This window comes from Arachis duranensis, chromosome 2 (assembly GCF_000817695.3).
Source record: "Arachis duranensis cultivar V14167 chromosome 2, aradu.V14167.gnm2.J7QH, whole genome shotgun sequence".
Lineage (NCBI taxonomy): Eukaryota > Viridiplantae > Streptophyta > Magnoliopsida > Fabales > Fabaceae > Arachis > Arachis duranensis.
In genome coordinates, this window is record NC_029773.3 from 18,269,336 (window position 1) to 18,272,054 (window position 2,719).

A 2,719-nucleotide genomic window follows, 5' to 3' on the forward strand; every position below is an offset into this window, starting at 1 on the left:
CTTTTACAGCATTCAACTTGAACTCATCCTCATTGACTCTCAGGGTTAATTTCCCTTTTTGGACGTCAATGAGGGTTCGTCCAGTTACTAGGAAAGGTCTTCTTAGAATGAGAGTTGCACTCTTGTGCTCCTCCATTTCCAGCACCACAAAGTCAGTTGGAAAGGCGAATGGCCTAACTTTGACAATCATGTCCTCTATTATGCCTGATGGGTGTTTAATGGAGCCATCAGCAAGTTGGAGGCATATCCGGGTTGGTTTGACTTCTCCAGTCAACCCGAGCTTTCTGATAGTGGATGCAGGTATTAGATTGATGCTTGCTCCAAGATCACATAGGGCTGTCTTGGTGCAAGCACCTTCTAATGTGCATGGTATCATAAAGCTCCCTGGATCTTGAAGCTTTTCTGGTAAACTCTTTAATATGACTGCACTGCATTCTTCAGTGAGAAACACTTTTTCAGTTTCTCTCCAATCCTTCTTATTTTTTCAGTTTCTCTCCAATTCTTCTTATGACTTAAGATCTCTTTCATGAACTTAGCATAAGAAGGTATTTGCTCAAGTGCCTCTGCAAACGGAATCTTTATTTCAAGAGTCCTTAGATAGTCTGCAAAGTGGGCAAATTGCTTATCCTGTTCCACTTGGCGGAGTTTCTGAGGATAAGGCATCTTGGCTTTATATTCTTCAACCTTAATTGCTGCAGGTTTATTCCTTACAGAAGTGGTTGAAGAAGCCTTTTTAGAGGGATTACTGTCAGCACTCTCAGGTGTCTGATCCTCCCTTGACGTCTGAACGCCAGGATTGGGTGAAGATTGGGCGTTTAACGCCAACTTCTCTCCCTTTTCTGGCGTTTGAACGCCAGAACTGGGCAGGAAATGAGCGTTTAACGCCAGCTTTCCCCCCTTTTCTGGCGTTTGAATGCCAAAAGTATTCCTCTCTGGGCTCTTATTGTCCTCAGAGGGATTTTGGATAGTGGTTTGGTTATCCTCTGTCAATTGTTCCTTATTTGGCTTTTTGCTACTTTGAGCAGTGTTATTCAATGTCTTCCCACTCCTTAGTTGAACTGCTTGACATTCTTCTATTATCTGTTTAGATATCTGCTGTTTTGCTTGATTCAACTGCAGTTCCATGTTCTTGTTAGCAATTTTAGTTTCATGGAGCATCTCTTTAAATTCTGCTAACTGTTTTGTCATCAGGTGTAGTTGTTGATTAAGCTCAAACATCTGTTCTTGAGGATTAGGATCAGTGGCTACTGCCATGACTTCCTCTTTTGGAGAGAACTCATTGCTAGAGTACAAATGTTGATTTCTAGCAACAGTATCTATAAGCTCTTGAGCCTCTTCAATCGTCTTCCTCATATGTATAGATCCACCAGCTGAGTGGTCTAAAGACATCTGAGCTTTTTCTGTAAGCCCATAGTAGAAAATGTCCAACTGTACCCACTCTGAAAACATTTCAGAGGGGCATTTCCTTAGCATACCTCTATACCTCTCCCAGGCATTATAAAAGGATTCATTATCCTCTTGTTTAAAGCCTTGGATGTCCAGCCTTAGCTATGTCATCCTTTTTGAAGGGTAAAATTGATTCAGGAATTTGTCTGATAACTGTTTCCATGTCTTTATGCTTGCTGTAGGTTGGTTATTCAACCACCTCTTAGCTTGATCTTTTACAGCAAATGGAAACAGTAATAGTCTGTAGACATCCTGATCCACCTCTTTATCACGAAACAGTAATAGTCTGTAGACATCCTGATCCACCTCTTTATCACGTACTGTGTCAACAAGTTGTAAGAATTGTGCCAGAAACTCAGTAGGTTTTTCCTGTGGAAGACCGGAATACTGGCAATTTTACTGCACCATGATAATAAGTTGAGGGTTTAGCTCAAAGCTGCTTGCTTTGATGGGAGGTATACAGATGCTACTCCCATATGCAGCCGTAATGGGGTTAGCATATGACCCCAAAGTCCTTCTGGACTGCTCAATTCTACCTAGGTCCATGATGGAGAAAGGGAAATGATATGGATTGCAAGTAGATTAAAATATATATATATATATTTTTGAATTGACCGAAAAAAATAAAATAAAACAAAAGGAAAACAAAGTAAATTTTCGAAAACTAAAAGAAAATAAAATCAAAGCAAATTGAAAACTAAATCAATCAATTAGTTAAAAAGATTTTGGAGTTAGCAATAGAAAAGATATGATTGAAAATTATTTAAAAAGAGATTTGATATATTATTTCTTTTTTTTTTTTGAAATGAGGAAAGAGAAAAACAACAAAACGACACCAAACTTAAATTTTTTTTGAAAATCAAACACTAATTTTGAAAATTTTAAGGGAAAAAACACAAAGAGGACACCAAACTTAGAATTTTTAAGGATCAAAAAGGGACTAAGGACATGAAAATTCGAAAATTAAAAGAAAAACAAAAGCATGCAACTGACACCAAACTTAAAATATGAAACTAGACTCAACTAAAAGACTCTAAACTAACAAAAATAAAACAATCATAATCTAAGCAACAAGATAAGCCGTCAGTTGTCCAAACTCGAACAATCCCTGGCAACGGCGCCAAAAACTTGGTGCACGAAATTGCAATCACACTTTTGCAATTCCACACAACTAACCAGCAAGTGCACTGGGTCGTCCAAGTAATACCTTACGTGAGTAAGGGTCGATCCCACGGAGATTGTCGGCTTGAAGCAAGCTATGGTTATCTTGTAA